At 43.6% G+C, this 22190-nt stretch overlaps 1 protein-coding gene across 1 annotated transcript in view; it reads right to left on the bottom strand.

Moving 5' to 3' along the window:
- Nucleotides 1-22190, bottom strand: part of LOC109904406 (CUB and sushi domain-containing protein 3) — a 657725-nt gene that overhangs the window by 349882 nt on the left and 285653 nt on the right. The gene's annotated exons all lie outside the window — the stretch shown is intronic.

Here is a 22190-nt window from a genome sequence, read left to right as displayed (position 1 = left end):
ACTTACATATTTGTGTCAATCGACCCTAGATTGCGATCTACACAAAATACTTTGTAATATGAAAATTGAAGAAAAATCTCAATTTAATATAATCCTTTTTAAATTCAGGCTGTACAACATTTTTTGGGGGGGAAAAGTCAAGGGGTGTGAATAGTTTCTGAAGGCAGTGTATATCCACCCATTAAAAATGTTACACTCGTATACCTTAATATGCATAAAGAGTACAAAGTGTATCTGGTCCTCGCCCACAACACACGTCTGGAAGACGAGTAGCCTGCCTCTGAAGTGTGCAGGTGATTTGTCCACGTGACTGTGCAGCACGGAGGAGGAGGAACAGAGCACAGAGGTCATACACAGACCTCTCTCGCCCCCCTATTCCTCACACCCCCCACATCCTCCGGCCTTTATTGATGACTGACGGGATGTGTCATTAAAGGACACGGTCACATGAATCAAGGCTGACTGGCCGCCACAAGCTGGAGCTGTGCCATATCATTACCATTATCAATCTAAAGTCTTCTGCATTACCCACACTGAAACAGAGGCAGAGACATCAGACCCCTCCGGCTCAGAGCGCTGTCGGGTTTAACCTCAAATCCCCCCTCCAATGCTAATTCTCTTCAACGCTTTTTAATGAGGAACATTTGAAATTGGAATTGCAATTTTGGTTTACATTATGAATAGACTGGAATTTAAACGGAATTGATCCCAATCCTGGTATAGACCACATCCTAATTTGGGTTATACAGAACATGTACAATATGGAGGTGGGAAAATGTTAGGAACAGGCCCAATGTATAGAACTACACAGAAGTCCCAAAACGATAGCAGTGTGCAGCAGGTGTGGTGCTCTGCCTGTGTAAAACAATTTCAGAATAAAACATTTATGGATGGCAAGCCTTAAAAATGTACAAGCGTTTGTGATAGAAGTCATCTGTGGAGGAACTGTCATCTACTAGATCTAGCACCTACAGTACATTAGCAGTAAATTAATACATTAGTACATTAGCAGAGCAAGAGGCAACCCCAGTTTATGTGAGAGAAGATCACTGGCCGCGTGGAGGGTTAGTGTCACGGATCCCCCTGGAACTTTCTTTGCGCACACCTGGCACCTATTCCCACTGATTAGTATTTGTATATATGTGCCCTTTGTTCACCATGGTGCTGTCGATTTATTGTTACTATGTCAAATTGTGCATGTGAGTACCTGTGCTGTGTGTTTTGGGCTTTCGTACGCCTGGTGGATTGCGCATATGATCACGGGCCTCGTCCCGTGTGTTAATCATTGTGCGCGAGTGTATTTATTTGAGGTACTCCTCGCTCTTTTGTTTTGGTTTCAACCCTATGTTCTATGTACTTGTTTGTTTGGTCTTCGTCCCCATGCCCTTGCACGGCACATCGTAATTTGGGGCGTAATAAAAAAAACTATTATGCTTTCTGACGTCTAGCTCCCGAATCATTGTTACCAACATGACAGAATAAACGACCATTGAAGGAAACAGGGGGAATGGTCCGACCGATGACACTGCGACTGGTCCGTCCGGCGCCCCGCTGTAATTTCGTCAGCTGCAACTGAGTTGACCGACGTCGCCACCTCGGATCCATCCGACAACGCAACTTCAGCAGTCCCAAATGGCCCGTCCGACGCCGCCACCTCGGGTCCATCCGACAACGCAACTTCAGCAGTCCCAAATGGCCCGTCCGACGTCGCCACCTCGGGTCCATCCGACAACGCAACTTCAGCAGTCCCAAATAGCCCGTCCGACGTCGCCACCCCGGGTCCATCCGACAACGCAACTTCAGCAGTCCCAAATAGCCCGTCCGACGTCGCCACCCCGGGTCCATCCGACAACGCAACTTCAGCAGTCCCAAATAGCCCGTCCGACGCCGCCACCTCGGGTCCATCCGACAACGCAACTTCAGCAGTCCCAAATAGCCCGTCCGACGCCGCCACCTCGGGTCCATCCGACAACGCAACTTCAGCAGTCCCAAGTAGCCCGTCCGACGTCGCCACCTCGGGTCCATCCGACAACGCAACTTCAGCAGTCCCAAATAGCCCGTCCGACGTCGCCACCTCGGGTCCATCCGACAACGCAACTTCAGCAGTCCCAAATAGCCCGTCCGACGCCGCCACCTCGGGTCCATCCGACAACGCAACTTCAGCAGTCCCAAGTAGCCCGTCCGACGTCGCCACCTCGGGTCCATCCGACAACGCAACTTCAGCAGTCCCAAATAGCCCGTCCGACGTCGCCACCTCGGGTCCATCCGACAACGCAACTTCAGCAGTCCCAAATAGCCCGTCCGACGTCGCCACCTCGGGTCCATCCGACAACGCAACTTCAGCAGTCCCAAATGGCCCGTCCGACGCCGCCACCTCGGGTCCATCCGACAACGCAACTTCAGCAGTCCCAAATAGCCCGTCCGACGTCGCCACCTCGGGTCCATCCGACAACGCAACTTCAGCAGTCCCAAATGGCCCGTCCCACGCCGCCACCCCCGGGCCGGTTGGGTTTCAACCCTGTATTTTATGTACTTGTTTGTTTGGTCCTCGTCCCCGTGCCCTTACACAGCACGCCGTAATTTGTATAATAAAAAAATACGTATTACGCCTTCCTGCGCCTGTCTCCCGAATCATTCATGCCAGCGTGACAGTTAGGGTACCAGCGCCGTGTTTCCCATCCAATAATATACATTTTAATTCAATTAGTCGGCATTCTGCGTTGGACCAGTCAAAAACACTATGAAATAACACATTTGGTATCATGTAGTAACCAAAAAAGTGACAAATATTTGAGATTCTTCAAAATTGGCTACCCTATGCCTCGATGACAGGTTTCATACTCTTGGCATTCTCTCAACCAGCTTCATGAGGTAGTCACCTCGAATGCATTTCAATATTAATTTGTGGAATTTCTTTCCTTCGCATTTGAGCCAATCAGTTGATTTGTGACAAAGCAGGGTTTGTATACAGAAGATAACCCTATTTGGGAAAAGACCAAGTCCATATTATGGCAAGAACAGTTCAAGTAAGCAGAGAGAAACAACAGTCCATCATTACTTTAAGACATGAAGGTCAGTCAATGTGGAACATTTTAAGAACCTTGAAAGTTTCTTTAAGTGCAGTTGCAAAAACCATCAAGCACTATGATGAAACTGGCTCTCATGAGGACCGCCATGGGAAAGGAAGACCCAGAGTTACCTCTGCTGCAGAGCATACATCGGCATTTAACTGTACCTCAGTATGCAGCCCAAGTAAATGCTTCACAGAGTTCAAGTAACAGACACATCTAAACATCAACTGTCATGGTCGAATTGCTGCAAAGAAACCACTACTAAAAGACACCAATAAGAAGAGACTTGCTTGGGCCTAGAAACACGACCATCTGTCATTTGGTCTGATGAGTCCAAATTTGAGATTTTTGTTTCCAACTGCCGTGCCTTTGTGAGAATCAGAGTACGTGAGCGGATGATCTCTGCATGTGTGGTTCCCACCGTGAAGCATCAAGGAGGAGGAGGTGTGACGGTGTGGGAGTGCTTTGCTGGTGACACTGTCAGTGATTTATTTAGAATTCAACCAGCATGGCTACCATGCGTTCTGCAGCGATACACCATCCCATCTGGTTTGCTCTTAGTGGGATTATCATTTGTTTTTCAACAGGACAATGACACAACACACACCTCCAGGCTGTGTAAGGGCTATTTGACCAAGAAGGAGAGTGATGGAGTGCTGCATCAGATGACCTGGCCTCCACAATCAGCTGACCTCAACCCAGTTGAGATGGTTTGGGATGAGTTGGACACAAGAGTGAAGGAAAAGCAGCCAGTAAGTGCTCAGCACATGTAGGAACTCCTTCAAGACTGTTGGAAAAGCATTCCTGTTGACTACCTCGTTTGTTTAACTCTTTTTTGGTTACTACATGATTCCATATGCGTTATTTCATAGTTCCGATGTCTTCACTATTATTCTACAATGTAGAAAATAGTAAATATAAAGAAAAACCCTTGAATGAGTAGGTGTGTCCAAACTTTTGACTGGCACTGTAATTCTAGCAGATCGACAGTGCTGTCACACACACACACCCTCATCACCGCCCCTCCACCCTCACCCTTCCCCCTATTCCTACCTTTTACCTAAATCACTGTAAAAGGCAAAGGAACGTTTTATATGGATAAGTGTAATTGAATCAACGTATCTCACGCCAAGGTGTCTGTAAACACAGGGAGTGGTAAACAACCATGATGTCAGTGAATGGAGAAGGGATAAGTATGGTTTACTGCATATAGGTTTAAAGGGATAGTTCACCTAAACTTCAAAATTACATATTAGTTTATGGACAAAGACAGACTGCATTCTATGCTTTGGTTTTGTTAACCTTGCCATGTTGTAATTTGGGTGAACTATCCCTTTAACACCAGTAGTATGTCTACTTGGTACATAAAGATCATGTTGGAAGTGGTACCCTATGAGTGAATCATGGTTGGGCACTTAATAATGTGTTCATTTTGATTGATACCAGTGGTTGGGGAACTTGCCCAAAACGGCCACAAATCCCAGTACACTACACTACTCTACTCTGTGGTATTCAGGGGTCTTTTCATTCTTGTCCCTGTCAGAATAATTGTCATGATTATTCAAAGGCCTAGAGTGTGTCATGGAGATGAGGAGATGTGAACAGACCACACCATGTCTGAGGCTTACCCTTACAGAAAACCGAATGATTTTACATGAAATTTCACATGTGAAATCATGTGAATGTGTGTTTTTGGAACACTTAACACGTTGCTTTACATGTTGTCACGTTATCACATTAACTTTGTATAATATCATGAAAACATGTTTTTGGAACAATTCACATGTGATTGCATCTGAAATTCATGTGGTTTTTCCCTAATTCCTCTCCACCACCAACTACACCGTCAGTCAGTCCTCTTTTCTGTGATAAAGAAGGTAGTGTGTTGATTGTACTGTAGTATGGGCTGGGGCCCATGGTGCAGAGACCGTGACGTCCCGAATGGGACTCAGGAGGTAATTGATTACACATGCCAGTCTCAAAGCTGTGGCATTTTCTCCGTCTCCCCTTCATTTGGGGAAATATAAATGACATAAACATTGGCTGCATGAGAGAAGATAGAGAGAGAGAGAGAGAGAGAGAGAGAGAGAGAGAGAGAGAGCGAGAGGTGGTGAGAGAGAGACAGAGAGAGAGAGAGAGAGAGCGAGTGCGAGAGCGAGAGAGAGAGAGAGAGAGAGAGAGAGAGAGAGAGAGCGAGAGAGAGAGAGAGAGAGAGAGAGCGAGAGAGAGAGGCTGAGAGAGAGAGAGAGAGAGAGAGCGAGAGAGAGAGAGAGCGAGAGGTGAAGAGAGAGAGACAGAGAGGTGAAGAGAGAGAGACAGAGAGAGAGAGAGAGAGTGAGAGAGGTGAAGAGAAGCGAGAGAGAGAGAGAGAGAGAGAGAGAGAGAGAGAGAGAGAGAGAGAGAGAGAGAGAGAGAAAAGGAGAGGGCCACTGCCCCCACAGCAACAGTGTGGGACTATTCACTGAGGCATTAACAATGAATTTCCTGTCTTTCTGGGTTCTGAAAGCCGTTCAAGGTCTCAGAAATAACACAGTATGAATTGATAGTGACAAGAAGAGGCAACAGTGGTGAGACTTTTAAGGGGGCTACGTAGCAACAATGTTGCCAATTTGTCATCAAAGTACTCAAGCATTCTGAATGCAATTCTAATATTAACTTTAACATCCCTGCAGTGCTGGCTGAAAGGGCATCACTCAGGCACACACGCATGCACACACACACTATGTTATTATTCTGATATTTCATTACTTCTTATTGTTGTTGCATTGTCGAGAAGAAACCTGGAAGTAAGCATTTCGTTGGACAGTGTATACCATGTGTGTCCCGTACCTACGACTAATTACATTTGAAACTTGAAACACACACACATACAAAAGTCAAGACACTGGATTAAATGAATGTGCTAAAGACTTATGTCTCACAGCCTCTCACAGGGGATGATGTCATCCGCTCTGAACACATAAACACACACACACACACACACACACACACACACACACACACACACACACACACACACACACACACACACACACACACACACACACACACACACACACACATACACACATACACACACACACACAGACACAGAAAAAGACACACACACACACACAGGGAGGGGAGAAACAGAGAAGCAGGGCTGGCCTCTGCATCAGCCCTGGGCTCCAGGCAGGCAGTGTACGACTCTGGCAGATGCCTCATCAATCACCACCCAGGCCTCAGAGACGGATGGGAGGCCGCTGGGAAGCGGCGCGCGTCTCTCCATCAAACTGATGTTTTGAAAGTAAGTAATCAGTGTTCTCCATGGGCACTCCTTCTGTGGCAGAGCCCTCCAACTTCCTCCTCCGCACCACTCCCCTCCTCCCTCGTTCCCCTCCCTCTCTCCCACTCCTCTCCTGATGCACTGACTGCCTCCTCACACTTTGATACAGCGAGTCAAGGCCTCTCCACCCCATTGGATTCTGGGAACTATATTTCATCTGTTACATCGCTGCATGTAGGGTCGACATGGAGCTGTCCAAATTGCAGTCTGGGCTCCGTGTGTAGTGGGTCATACCTTTTGCCCAAGAACCGCAACCAAACACAACAGTCATTTGCTGTAATGCTCCTATAAAATCTAAAACACTGTGGTCAAAACAAATCGAATGACACAATAGGGGGATGCGTTTTTCGGAGGCTGAGATTTTATTTATCCAAATGATATCCTCTGCTGCAGTAAATGGCTGCCAGAGGCCTCATTTGCAAGCCGTAATATAATCCTTCTAGTCTCAGAACAACATTAATGGATCTGAGAGAAAAAGGGGAAAACATTACTCAACCAGGGCCTAGCTTTTCTTTACAAATAGACAGGAATAACAGAGTACCATTTAAGTGTTTCCAATACAGTACATATCTAAACCCTTCAGCAACAATACAAAATTGTTGCAGTTAAGCAAGACTTGAATTTGAATGATTACATTACTGTACATATAGGGCTGTCATAGTTAATCAGTTAACTCAAGTGAACTTTTTGACATTTTTGTGCACACATTTTTTTTATTGTTATACAGAAAAGATCCCAAATACATAAAAATACTGCTAAAAAACAACAATGTAAAAACAAGTTGACATCGAGGTTAAAGAAAGTGTGCATTCTCAATTTACCAACTTTATATAACCGTTACTTTAGACAAAATCCAGATGTCAATATACCTGTAAAACATTTTTTTTTAAATTAAAAATCTCAAATTACAGCTTAATTTGAGCAAATTCAGAATTTGCGATTAATCACCGCAGATCCTGCAATTAACTTGATTACATTTTTAAAAATGGTTTTACATTCCTAGTCTGTGAGGTGTGGCTGTTTGGTACCTGAGGCAAAGTGTATAATGCTGTATCAATGTATTGAAACACATGACTCATTCATAAGTGAAGAATTTCTTATTATAATACATCCTTACAAATAGGACAACCCCTACATAAATGGTACCCCGTGTGAGGACTATCCTCTCCAATGCTAATAAAAGTTGGGCTCTCCCCTTGCTCTACCCAGACATCCCTGTTGCTGCTGGTCCCTCTTGAAATTAACACTGAGTTAGGGTTCGAACCAGCACCTCCATTCCATTGGCTATCAGACTTGAGAAACAGGAAGGCAACTTGGCACAGAGGATAATAAATGGACTTTCTAAAAGCAGCTAATGACCTCACAATGCTTTCACCCAGAAACATAATTCATCACTATTCTCAGACCCCACAATACACATTTCAATGATGTATCCTTGCACTGTAAACAAATACTTAAAGGCGTTTGGCTGACCACCCTGGCAATCTTATAACATAATCAGATTTAGGGAAGCTACCAAGATTTAGGGGATTGATTAAAGCTATTTGGGCAACGATAAAGTTGTTCAGAGATTTTGACAGTGTTTAAAAATTCAAACCCCTGCTAGATGATGGTCTCATGCCAATCTTTCCTACTAACCATTGGAATGTTAGGCCGGTTTAACCAAAGCTACCAGCTTTTTATTCTTCTATATAGATATCTAACACAATAAAACCAACTATACAAGGAGGTCATTTCTTGCAGTGAAAATATTGTATTGATTCAATATAAAGACTGCCACAGGGGGGCTTGGTCTTCCTAAAGGTGATGCTGACTTCAGATCAGGTTCAATAGCATACACCCTCCTATCGCAATGACTCTTGGTTTGACCGTCATTCAAATGTGCAAAATCAGAAATCTGGTCCCCTACTGTGTTCTGGAGCCAACACCAGAATGAGAGAATGTATTAATAGGTGAAATAAACCTTCGAGTATGAGTAATAAACACATACTGCACAGGACATTCCAAAACACAATACCTAATTAATTTACTGGGACAAGATCTGGAGAATCTGCTTTAAAAAGAGGCTTGTTTTAAATCAAGAAAATATACAAAATCAGAAATACAGCCAAACTACACTATTACACACAAAACCAGGGAGGTCTGAGAAATCTGACAATACATTTTAGAGAAAATAAGTGGAGACTGAAGAGATTTCCAATACAACTGAAATTCCTCCACTATTTACTGTATTACAAACACATAAAGTTGTTGGAATAAAAGGTTGCCTGCAGGTGCTCTGCTGATGCTTGACAGACTTTTCCATTTATTATGACACATTTTTTTAAGTTCTGCTGAAGAGCCCTCAATCAATTAATCCCAAGGTGACGTGGCTGAGTAACAAATTCAATTGTCTCCCAGAAGTGAATTCAGCTTAGTTGTAATTCCTTTGTGTTTGACCCATACTGTAGATGAGAAATAGAATGAGAACCTCTCAAGTGGATAAATCAAAAGATTGTCAGACATACAGCAAGTACGTTTATTCCTGACAAATGTGTCATTCACAGCCATTATGTAAGGATGTTTCATGCATCTGTTGCATCTGTAGAAATGTTGATAAAAGAGGAAACAATGTCCATAGTAGGCTCTGACATAGAATACACACATGTTACCATGGTAGCCACCATTAAAAAAGGGATATAATTAGGGTAATTGTGACTAATCTTGACACCTCGGACTCCAGACAGTGCACAGAAATGAAAGTGACCTTTGTCATCAGCATCTTGTGATGTCATCAACATCCTCAGAATAGACAGCTCACCGGCAGGATGAGCTTCTATTATTGTTAGTAATAGCACAAAAGCAGAATACTGTATTTGTTTCAATGCACTTTTACCCTGCTTCATGGGGCAATGGAAGTAATCAATCAACGTCTGAGAACATCGACCAAGAAATGTTTGTTTTCCTATACAAACAACAACCTAACCGTTTGGGCAACAAGCGATTCCACCAATTTCTGAAACACTCTTACCTGGCCTGTCAGGAGTCTGTAGACCATTGAAGTACTTTATAGAGTACCTAGCAAACTGGATTCCTATGAAAAAGATGATTGACTTGAAATGAAAAACCAATACAGCTGCCCATGGCATGCAATATGACCGTACAATAACTAACTAAAACAGTGGATATCCTCACATGGACACATTTGATCTTATGTTACAGCATTGTATGTTCCCCTTATGCAGCACTCATTATGCCTGTGTTAGTGAGGGAAAATAGCTCTATTATGGTGTTCCAGAAACAAAGACAGACATCACATCTATCTCAGAGAATATTACGCAGTAGCCATGTTCTGTATGATCACCTTGCCTGTCTGTCTTCTTCCTCCATCGACCAAACCTCTTCCCAGCCAATACATTTAAAATCCACCCCTCCTCCTGTATGTATGTATTTTTTACCTTTATTTAACCAGGTAAGCTAGTTGAGAACAAGTTCTCATTTGCAACTGCGACCTGGCCAAGATAAAGCATAGCAGTTCAATACATACAACAACACAGAGTTACACATGGAATGAACAAAACATACAGTCAATAAAAGAAAACAAAGTATATATACAGTTAGTGCAAATAAGGTCAAATAAGGTAGTTAAGGCAATAAATAGGCCATGGTGGCGAAGTAATTACAATACGGCAATTAAATCAGAGTCGTCCAGAGTAGTGATGCTGGATGGGCGGGCAAGTGCAGGCAATGATCGGTTGAATAGCATGCATTTAGTTTTATTTGCGTTTAAGAGCAGTTGGAGGCCACGGAAGGAGAGTTGTATGGCATTGAAGCTCGTCTGGAGGTTAGTTAACACAGTATCCAAAGAAGGGCCAGAAGTATACAGAATGGTGTCGTCTGCGGTGGACTAGAGGTGGATTAGAGAATCACCAGCAGCAAGAGCGACATCAATGATGTATACAGAGAAGAGAATCGGCCCGAGAATTGAACCCTGTGGCACCCCCATAGAGACAACAGGCCCTCCGATTTGACACACTGAACTCTATCAGAGAAGTAGTTAGTGAACCAGGCGAGGCAATCATTTGAGAAACCAAGGCTGTTGAGTCTGCCAATAAGAATGTGGTGATTGACAGAGTCGAAAGCCTTGGCCAGGTCGATGAATACAGCTGCACAGTAATGTCTCTTATCGATGGTGGTTATGATATCGTTAAGGACCTTGAGCGTGGCTGAGGTGCACCCATGACCAGCTCGGAAACCAGATTGCATAGCGGAGAAGGTACGATGTGATTCAAAATGGTCAGTAATCTGTTTGTTAACTTGGCTTTCGAAGACCTTAGAGATGCAGGGTAGGATAGATATAGGTCTGTAGCAGTTTGGGTCTAGAGTGTCTCCCCCTTTGAAGAGGAGGATGACCACGGCAGAATTTTTGGTGGTCTTCCTAAGCCAGGATTCAGACACGGCTAGAATATCCGGGTTGGCAGAGTGTGCTAAAGCAGTGAATAGAACAAACTTAGGGAGGAGGCTTCTAATGTTAACATGCATGAAACCAAGGCTATTACAGTTACAGAAGTCATCAACAGAGAGCGCTTGGGGAATAGGAGTGGAGCTAGGCACTGCAGGGCCTGGATTCACCTCTACATCCCCAGAGGAACAGATGGGGAGTAGGATAAGGGTACGGCTAAACGCTATGAGAATTGGTCGTCTAGAATGTCCGGAACAGAGAGTAAAAGGAGGTTTCTGGGGGTGATAAAATAGCTTCAAGGTATAATGTACAGACAAAGGTATGGTAGGATATCAATACAGTGGAGGTAAACCTAGGTATTGAGTGATGATTAGAGAGATATTGTCTCTAGCAACATAATTGAAACCAAGTGATGTCATCGCATGTGTGGGTGGTGGAACTGAAAGGTTGGATAAGGTATAATGGCTCTACAGTGAAATAAGCCAATAAACACTAACCAGAACAGCAATGGACAAGGCATATTGACATTAAGGAGAGGCATGCTTAGTTGAGTGATCATAAGGGTCCAGTGAGTAGTGATGTTGGTTGGGGTAACGGTGATTCTGACAGCTAGCCGGGCCATCGGTAGCAAGCTAGCATAGAATGGAGGTCTGTTTTTAGCCACCTCATGCGTTTCCGTCTGTAAATTAGTGGGGTTCAGTGTGGTAGAGGGGATCAATACAATTGGCAAAATAGATATGGTTATAGTGACCCAAGAAAAGATTGTCCGATAGACCTAGGTTTTGGCCTTTCTAGGGATTTTTTCATAGCCACCATGCTTCTAAACCTGCATTGCTTGCTGTTTGGGGTTTTAGGCTGGGTTTCTGTACAGCACTTTGAGATATCAGCTGATGTACGAAGGGCTATATAAATAAATTTGATAAAAATAAATTTGATTTGATTTGACCTATTCAGATAGCAGCCTATTCAGATAGACAGCTAGCGATTATCGGGCCGCAGATGGGCGTTCAAGGTAACGTCGCGACGGAGGGGCCAGTTTGATAATTCCCTCGGGCAGATAACGTCGGTAGTCCAGTTGTGAAGGCCCGGTGGGGCTCCGCATCGGCAGTAACACTTTATTTGGTTACTACATGATTCCATATATTTCATAGCTTATTTCATATCTTTGATGTCTTCACTATTATTCGACAATGTAGAAAATAGTCAAAATAAAGAAAAACCCTTGAATGAGGTGTGTCCAAACGTTTGACTGGTACTATATACAGTGGGGAGAACAAGTATTTGATACACTGCCGATTTTGCAGGTTTTCCTACTTACAAAGCATGTAGAGGTCTATAATTTTTATCATAGGTACACTTCAACTGTGAGAGAAGGAATCTAAAACAAAAATCCAGAAAATCACATTGTGTGATTTTTAAGTAATTAATTTGCATTTTATTGCATGACATAAGTATTTGATCACCTACCAACCAGTAAGAATTCCGTCTCTCACAGACCTGTTAGTTTTTCTTTAAGAAGCCCTCCTGTTCTCCACTCATTACCTGTATTAACTGCACCTGTTTGAACTCGTTACCTGTATAAAAGACTCCAACCTCTCCACAATGGCCAAGACCAGAGAGCCGTGTAAGGACATCAGGGATAAAATTGTAGACCTGCACAAGGCTGGGATGGGCTACAGGACAATAGGCAAGCAGCTTGGTGAGAAGGCAACAACTGTTGGCGCAATTATTAGAAAATGGAAGAAGTTCAAGAGGACGGTCAATCACCCTTGGTCTGGGGCTCCATGCAAGATCTCACCTCGTGGGGCATCAATGATCATGAGGAAGGTGAGGGATCAGCCCAGAACTACACGGCAGGACCTGGACAATGACCTGAAGAGAGCTGGGACCACAGTCTCAAAGAAAACCATTAGTAACACACTACGCCGTCATGGATTAAAATCCTGCAGCGCACGCAAGGTCCCCCTGCTCAAGCCAACTAAGGAGTGGCTCCGTAAGAAGCATCTCAAGGTCCTGGAGTGGCCTAGCCAGTCTCCAGACCTGAACCCAATAGAAAATCTTTGGAGGGAGCTGAAAGTCCGTATTGCCCAGCGACAGCCCCGAAACCTGAAGGATCTGGAGAAGGTCTGTATGGAGGAGTGGGCCAAAATCCCTGCTGCAGTGTGTGCAAACCTGGTCAAGAACTACAGAAAACGTATGATCTCTGTAATTGCAACCAAAGGTTTCTGTACCAAATATTAAGTTCTGCTTTTCTGCATCCTGCAGTACAAACTCAAAAAAGTTCTGGGACACTGTAAAGTCCTTGGAGAATAAGAGCACCTCATCCCAGCTACCCACTGCTCTGAGGCTAGGAAACACTGTTACAACCGACAAATCCACTATAATTGAGAATTTGAATAAGCATTTCTCTACGGCTGGCCATGCTTTCCACCTGGCTACCCCTACCCCGGTCAACTGCCCGGCACCCTCCACAGCAACCCGCCCAAGCCACCAACATTTCTCCTTCACCCATATCCAGATAGCTGATGTTCTGAAAGAGCTGCAAAATCTGGACCCCTACAAATCAACAAGGCTAGACAATCTGGACCCTCTCTTTCTTAATTTATCTGCCGAAATTGTTGCAACCCCTATTACTAGCCTGTTCAACCTCTCTTTTGTATCGTGTGAGATTCCCAAAGATTGGAAAGCAGCTGCGGTCATTCCCCTCTTCAAAGGGGGGGACACTCTTGACCCAAACTGCTACAGACCTATATCTATCCTACCCTGCCTTTCTAAGGTCTTCAAAAGCCAAGTCAACAAACAGATTACCGACCATTTCGAATCCCACCATACCTTCTCCGCTATGCAATCTGGTTTCAGAGCTGGTCATGGGTGCACCTCAGCCACGCTCAAGGTCCCAAATGATATCTTAACCGCCATCGATAAGAAACAATACTCTGCAGCCTTATTCATTGACCTGGCCAAGGATTTAGACTCTGTCCATCACCACCTCCTCATCGGCAGACTCGATAGCCTTGGTTTCTCAAATGATTGCCTCTCCTGGTTCACCAACTACTTCTCTGATAGAGTTCAGTGTGTCAAATTGGAGGGCCTGTTGTCTCTATGGGGGTGCCACAGGGTTCAATTCTCGGGCCGATTCTCTTCTCTGTACACATCATTGATGTCGCTCTTGCTGCTGGTGATTCTCTAATCCACCTCTAGTCCACCGCAGACGACACCATTCTGTATACTTCTGGCCCTTCTTTGGATACTGTGTTAACTAACCTCCAGACGAGCTTCAATGCCATACAATTCTCCTTCCGTGGCCTCCAACTGCTCTTAAACGCAAATAAAACTAAATGCATGCTATTCAACCGATCAAAACCGGGCACCTGCCCGCCTGTCCAACATCACTACTCTGGACGGTTCTGACTTTGAATATACCTAGGTGTCTGGTTAGACTGTAAACTCTCCTTCCAGACTCACATCAAACATCTCCAATCCAAAGTTAAATCTAGAATTGGCTTTCTATTTCGCAACAAAGCATCCTTCACTCATGCTGCCCAACATACCCTTGTAAAATCCTCGACTTCGGCGATGTCATTTACAAAATAGCCTCCAATACCCTACTCAATAAATTGGTTGCAGTCTATCACAGTGCCATCCGTAATGTCACCAAAGCCCCATATACTACCCACCACTGCGACCTGTACTCTCTCGTTGGCTGGCCCTCGCTTCATACTCATCGCCAAACCCACTGGCTCCAGGTCATCTACAAGACCCTGCTAGGTAAAGTCCCCCCTTATCTCAGCTCGCTGGTCTCCATAGCAGCACCCACCTGTAGCACGCGCTCCAGCATGTATAGCCCATCTATAATTTAGCCCAAACAACTACCTCTCCCCCTACTGTATTTATTTATTTTGCTCCTTTGCACCCCATTATTTCTATCTCTACTTTGCACATTCTTCCACTGCAAATCTACCATTCCAGTGTTTTACTTGCTATATTTTATTAATTTCGCCACCATGGCCTTTTTTTTAACCTTTACCTCCCTTATCTCACCTCATTTGCTCACATTGTATATAGACTTATTTTTCTGCTGTATTATTGACTGTATGTTTGTTTTACTCCATGTGTAACTCTGTGTTATTGTATGTGTCGAACTGCTTTGCTTTATCTTGGCCAGGTCGCAATTGTAAATGAGAACTTGTTCTCAACTTGCCTACCTGGTTAAATAAAGGTGAAATAAAAAATACAAATATTCTCTCAGCCAGCTTCATGAGGTAGTCACTGGAATGCATCTCAATTAACAGGTTGACCTTGTTAAAAGTTCATTTGTGGAATTACTTTCCTTCTTAACGCCTTTGAGGCAAGCAGTTGTGTTGTGACAAGGTAGGGGTCGAATACAGAAGATAGCCCTATTTGGGTGAAGACCAAGTCTATATTATGGCAAAAACAGCTCAAAAAAGCAGAGAAACGACAGTTTATCATCACTTTAAGACATGAAGGTCAGTCAATGCGGAAACTTTGAAAGTTACTTCAAGTGCAGTGGCAAAAACCATCAAGTGCTGTGATGAAACTGGCTCTCATGAGGACCCAGAGTTACCTCTGCTGCAGAGGATAAGTTCATTAGAGTTAATCGCACCTCAGATTGCAGCCCAAATAAATGCTTCACAGAGTTTAAGTAACAGACACATCTCAACATCAACTGTTCAGAGGAGACTTCGTGAATCAGGCCGTCATGGTCGAATATCTGCAAAGAAACCACTACTAAAGGACACCAATAATAATAAGAGACTTGTTTGACTCAAGAAACCCGAGCAATGGACATTAGACCAGTGGAAATCTGTAATTTTGTCTGATGAGTCCAAATTTGAGATTTCTGGTTCCAACTGCCATCAGTAAGATGCAGAGTAGGTGAACGGATGATCTCTGCATGTGTGGTTCCCACCGTGAAGCATGTAGGCGGAGGTGTGATGGTGTGGGTGTGCTTTGCTGGTGACACCGTCAGTGATTTATTTAACCAGCATGGCTACCAAAGCATTCTGCCGCAATACGCCATCCCATCTGGTTTGCGCTTAGTGAGACTATCGTTTGTTTTTCTACAGGACAATGACCCAAAACACACCTCCAGGCTGTGTAAGGGCTATTTGACCAAGAAGGAGAGTGATGCAGTGCTGCATCAGATGACCTGGCCTCCACAATCACCTGACCTCAACCAAATGGAGATGGTTTGGGATGAGTCGGACCGCAGAGTGAAGGAAAAGCATACGTGGGAAGTCCTTCAAGACTGTTGGGAAAGCCTTCCTCCTGAAGCTGATTGAGAGAATGCCAAGAGTGTGCAAAGCTGTCATCAAGGCAAAGGGTGGCTACTTTGAATCTGAAATATAAAATATATTTGGATTTGTTTAAAACATTTTGGTTACTACATGATTCCATATATGTTATTTCTTTGTTTTGATGTCCTAACTATAATTCTACAATGTAGAAAATAGTACAAATTTAGAAAAACCCTTGAATGAGCAGGTGTGTCCAAAGTTTCATCTGGTACTGAATATATTTGCTAAAAAATAAATGGGGGATTGGAAGTGATGCAGACACCTACACCTTAATCACTTGAAGTCACTGCTTCTTCAACCAAAGGAAGCTGTTTGAAAGCTGTTTCAGAGGTAAGGGCGATATATGTGAGGTTTGTGAACAGGTTTACATTTTCAACACTCCTCTGATCACAGGATCCCGACCCATCATTCACGACAAGTTCATTTCGGTGGTATTTATGAAGCCTGTAGTAATCTACCAGCCCAAAGAGAGGTGCTGTTGCTGTATCAAGTCCAGTCTACTGACAATTAGGCAGACAACTAGTTTAGCGGAAAGAGTGATAAATGCCTTTGTCTAAGCCTTCTCATGCATTGTCAGTTATCTTATGCCAAAATTAAACTAAACTTTTCTTCCTCATATTCTCATACATGTCCTCATATTCACTGTTAGCAAATATTCTACTCTTGTCATCGTTGTCCTGTGAAGTTTCAGTGACGATAACGAATTACTTTTCCACTCTTTAAATGATCCACGTTGCAACCTAGGGCCAGTGGTGCATCATGGGAGGAAGTTAATTATTGTTCTATGGCTCCGGCTCGTGATTGAGAGTCCAATGCCTCATTCATAAACTGTTGCCTGTACCATCATGGTTCTGCATGAAAGATCTGGGAGACAACTACCTTCAATGGCAATCAATAGTCATAGTGTGCTGTCAGACATATCTTCAGCTAGTTCAGACAGGCTTGTTGTTAAACAACAGCTGCTTGCTTTTTGCTCGTCACCTCAACAGTCAGTCTATAATCTTCAGGAGAGGGAAAGGTATGGTGGCTGGTGGCTGTACCCATATATTTGTAATGCTTTGCTCAGGGACACTGCCATCACTCCACCTTTACCTGCTGGAACATGGCAGCCATCCCAGAGATGAGGAACAGGGGGGGGGGGTTGTAAGTCTTGCCAAGATTCTTTGTTGTCCATAAACCAGGTCATACATGATGAAGCTGAAATATACTAAGACTGTTCCACAGACATGAAAGATATCATGTCTGCTGCATACTTAAAGAACCCAGAATATATGGTGCAAGCATGTATGTTTGTATAAAGGGCAGATGTAAACTCTTTCAAAGATAATTTGTAAAAATCCAAAAAACTTCACAGATCTTCATTACAAAGGGTTTAAACACTGTTTCCCATGCTTGTTCAATGAACCATAAACAATTAGTGAACATGCACCTGTGGAACGGTCATTAAGACACTAACAGCTAACAGACGGTAGGCAATTAAGGTCACAGTTATGGACACTAAAGAGGCCTTTCTACTGACTCTGAAAAACACCAAAAGAAAGATGCGCAGGGTCCCTGTTCATCTGCATGAACGTGCCTTAGGCATGCTGCAAGGAGGCATGAGGACATCCAGGGCAATAAATTGCAATGTCCGTACTGTTAGACGCCTAAGACAGCGCTACAGGGAGACAGGATGGACAGATTGTCCTCGCAGTGGCAGACCACGTGTAACAACACCTGCACAGGATCGGTACATCCGAACATCACACCTGCGGGACAGGTACAGGATGGCAACAACAACTGCCCGAGTTACACCAGGAACGCACAATCTCTTCATCAGTACTCAGACTGTCCGCAATAGACTGAGAGAGGCTGGACTGAGTTCTTGTAGGCCTGTTGTACGGCAGGTCCTCACCAAACATCAAAGGCAACAACGTCGCCTCACCCACCGCCGTGGGACCAGACAGGACTGGCAAAAAGTGCTCTTCACTGACGAGTTGTGGTTTTATCTCACCAGGGTTGATGGTTGGATTTGCGTTTATCATTGAAGGAATGAGCGTTACACCGAGGCCTATACTCTGGAATGGAATCGATTTGGAGGTGGAGGGTCCATCATGGTCTGAGGCGGTGTGTCACAGCATCATTGGACTGAGCTTGTTATCATTGCAGGCAATCTCAACCCTGTGCGTTACAGGGGAGATATCCTACTCCCTCATTTGGTACCCTTCCTGCAGGCTCATCCTGACATGACCCTCCAGCATGACAATGCCACCAGCCATACTGCTCATTCTGTGCTTGATTGTCTACAAGACAGGAATGTCAGTGTTTTGGCCAGCGAAAATCCCGGATTTCGATCCCATTGAGCACGTCTGGGACCTGTTGGATCGGAGGGTGAGGGCTAGGGCCATTCCCCCCAGAAATTTCTGGGAACTTGCAGGTGTCTTGGTGGATGAGTGGGGTAACATCTCACAGCAAGAAGTGGCAAATCTGGTGCAGTCCATGAGGAGGAGATGCACTGCAGTACTTAATACAGCTGGTGGCCACACCGGATACTGACTGTTACTTTTGATTTTGACCCCCCACCCCCCCCTCTTTGTTAAGTTTATATTTATACATATTTATACATGTTATACATGTTAAGTTTGTTGAAAATAAACACAGTTGACACTGAGAGGACGTTTCTATTTTGCTGAGTTTATTAACTCTGGGTATTTTGAGCACTTTTCTTCTAGGATGCTTACTTACTTTCATTGCTTTACTGGGAAGCTTAGCAACCCCCAAAACCTTATCACTGCTCTAGCTCATCTGACCTGTGTTGATTGACCGTTTTCTGGGCCAATCAGAGGGCTGAGTGTGCATTTCACTAGCCAATCTGTTCTATGCAACTGAGATACTGTCTCTGGCTGTGTGAAGAGTAATCCATGGAGACTGTGCCACAAAATCAGTGACAAAACGCTGAAATCAAAGTCGAGTCCCGAGTCTTGAGTCTCATGTTATTTTATTTTATATCAAGTCTATCGAGTCCACACCTCAGGCCTTTACTGATGAGTTTGTGCTAAAAGCCATTGGTCAGTGGCCAGTGGTTTTGGGGGACTCTGTCAGTACTAGTATCAGTGCATTTAGCACATACAGTTGGGGTCGGAAGTTTACATGCGCCTTTGGCCAAATACATTTAAACTCAGTTTCACAATTCCTGACATTTAATCAGAGTAAAAAATCCCTGTCTTAGATCAGTTAGGATCACCACTGTATTTTAAGAATGTGAAATGTCAGAATAATAGTAGAGAGTGATTTATTTCAGCTTTTATTTCTTTCATCACATTCCCAGTGGGTCAGAAGTTTACATACACTCAATTAGTATTTGGTAGCATTGCCTTTAATTGTTTAACTTGGATCAAATGTTTTGGGTAGCCTTCCACAAGCTTCCCACAACAAGTTGGGTGAATTTTGGTCCATTCCTCCTGACAGAGCTGGTGTAACTGAGTCAGGTTTGGAGGTCTCCTTGCTCGCACATGCTTTTTCAGTTCTGCCCACAATTTTCTATAGGATTGAGGCCAGGGCTTTGTGATGGCCACTCCAATACCTTGACTTTGCTGTCCTTAAGCCATTTTGCCACAACTTTGGAAGTATGCTTGGGGTCATTGTCCATTTGGAAGACCCATTTGTGACCAAGCTTTGACTTCCTGACTGATGTCTTGAGATGTTGCTTCAATATATCCACGTAATTTTCCACCCTCATGATGCCATCTATTTTGTGAAGTGCACCAGTCCCTCCTATAGCAAAGCACCCCCACAACATGATGCTGCCACCCCCGTGCTTCATGGTTGGAATGGTGTTCTTCGGCTTGCAAAGCGTCCCCCTTTTTCCTCCAAACATAACGACGGTCATTATGGCCAAAAAGTAATATTTTGTTTCATCAGACCAGAGGACATTTCTCCAAAAAGTACGACCTTTGTCCCCATGTGAAGTTTCAAACCGTAGTCTGGCTTTTTTATGGCGGTTTTAGAGCAGTGGCTTCTTTCTTGCTGTGCAGCCTTTCAGGTCATGTCGATATAGGACTCGTTTTACTGTGGATATAGATACTTTTGTACCTGTTTCCTTCAGCATCTTCACAAGGTCCTTTGCTGTTGTTCTGGGATTGATTTGCTCTTTTTGCACGAAAGTACGGTTATCTCTAGGAGACAGAGCGCATCTCCTTCCTGAGCGGTATGACGGCTGCTTGGTCCCATGTGTGCTATTGTTTGTACAGATGAAAGTGGTACCTTCAAGTGTTTGGAAATTGCTCCCAAGGATGAACCAGACTTGTAGAGGTCTACAATTTGTTTTCTGAGGCCTTGACTGACTTATTTTGATTTCCCCATGATGTCAAGCAAAGAGGCACTGTGTTTGAAGGTAGGCCTTGACATTTCAGCCACAAGTACACCTCCAATTGACTCAAATAATGTCAATTAGCCTATCAGAAGCTTCTAAAGCCAAGACATAATTTTCTGGAATTTTCCAAGCTGTTTAAAGGCACATTAATCTTAGTGTATGTAAACTTCTGACCCACTGGAATTGTGAAACAGTGAATTATAAGTGAAATAATCTGTCTGTAAACAATTGTTGGAAAAATGACTTGTGTCATGCACAAAGTAGATGTCCTAACCGACTTGCAAAAACTATATTTTGTTAACAAGAAATTTGTGGAGTGGTTGAAAAATGAGTTTTAATGACTCCAACCCAAGTGTATGAAAACTTCCGACTTAAACTGTACATGTAGAGCTGCACTGGTAGGGGATAAACAACATGTTCACCGATGGTTCATCAGCATGACCATTCACATGTTCCTTTCTCAAAGACCAGGCAGCTGGCATCTCAACCTGGCCTAAGCCTGTATCATATTTCATTCAATCAAAATCTAATTTGAACTTTAATTTAAGAAGTTACAGCAAGATTGTTTTGGGGCATGTCTGTGCATGTGTGTGTGTGTGTGTGTGTGTGTGTGTGTGTGTGTGTGTGTGTGTGTGTGTTTGCACGTGCTTGTATAGGTGTGTGTATGTGTGTTTGTCTATAATATGTGTATGCGTGTGTGTGTGTACATGTATGTGTGTGTATGTGTGTGTGTGCGTGTGCGTGTGCAAAGGTGTTTGGTGGGTGTTTTGTTATGGCTGTGTGAGCTGGCGGCAGAGACAGATATTTGCATGATGAATGGCAGGTCTGGGTAAGTCCCAGTAGATGTAAATTAAACAAAGCTCCTTTACTTCCAATATTTGCCAAGCCCATTCACTTTGATCTTTGCACAGTGTGTAATAGCTTGTATTTTGGCAGGTTTCAATTTGGCTTGGTTTTTGTGCATCAGTAATAAACCCTGGTATTTGGGTAAAGACTTTTCATTGTTGACTGCGGCGGGTGGAGTGGACACAGTGTCTGGGCAGAAAAGAGGCGTGTAAGGGGAATTCTAAACAGAATTCTAATCATGTTTCTTTATTCAGTCCCAAGTAAAGTCGCCTTGAGATTTGAATAATGGGTAAGTTTTACCATCATGTTTATTGCTTGCCATCATACATGTGTTTCTTTTTAACATCTATTGTTGTTATAATTGTAATAGAATGCAGATTGCTGTACAGTTTTATGTTGATGATTTATGGAGATCACACTGCCTTTCAAAGGGAGAAAAGTGCCTTTGATCTTTACATAATGTATGGGAATAAAAAAGCATTTGCATGATACAGTATATTGCTCTGAGTGATCTATTGTCTTCAAACTCTTATTAAAATGCTGTATAATCATGATATTGACCAATTAAAATTCAATTATGCATTTAATTATGCTCCAGTTTTCCAGATACACACATGTTCTTGTAATAGTTAACAACACTGTGGTTTGTACTGTATATTTGCCATGGTAATTAATGACAATGAATTCCGGTGACACAGTTCCATTGTTTGTTCACCAGCTACATGGATGTGATGTTGTGCAGTTGATTGCCTTTACTGTAGGTCATAAGAGAGACATCTTGCATCCCGACTCAGTATATGACCCAGATGCAGACACAGGAGGTGGATAGTACGAAACC

Source organism: Oncorhynchus kisutch, linkage group LG14 (assembly GCF_002021735.2).
Source record: "Oncorhynchus kisutch isolate 150728-3 linkage group LG14, Okis_V2, whole genome shotgun sequence".
In the NCBI taxonomy this organism is placed as follows: Eukaryota; Metazoa; Chordata; class Actinopteri; order Salmoniformes; family Salmonidae; genus Oncorhynchus; species Oncorhynchus kisutch.
This window is presented reverse-complemented; position numbering and strand designations above follow the sequence as displayed.